Genomic DNA, 269 nt, shown 5'->3' with positions numbered 1-269 from the left:
ATGGCGTAGGCTGCAGCCCCTGCTGCAGTGGGCTGCCATAAGCTACCGTGAGTGGTCAGCAGCCAACGTGAGTGGTCAGCACCTGGTGTGGGCTGCCAAGAGCCACAGTGAGCGGCCGTCCAATGGCCAACGAGCAACTGCCTCACCTGGGAAGAGTGCAATGAAAATACCAACACGGGCCAGTGAAGCGACGTCATCCACAACTAGACTGAAAAACAAAAAGACAACAACTTGTCTGTTCCCCTTCCCCGATTCCCCAATAAAATCTT

Source organism: Hipposideros armiger, unplaced genomic scaffold, assembly GCF_001890085.2.
Source record: "Hipposideros armiger isolate ML-2016 unplaced genomic scaffold, ASM189008v1 scaffold_3, whole genome shotgun sequence".
NCBI classification, from domain to species: domain Eukaryota; kingdom Metazoa; phylum Chordata; class Mammalia; order Chiroptera; family Hipposideridae; genus Hipposideros; species Hipposideros armiger.
Note: the sequence above shows the minus strand (reverse complement) of the source record.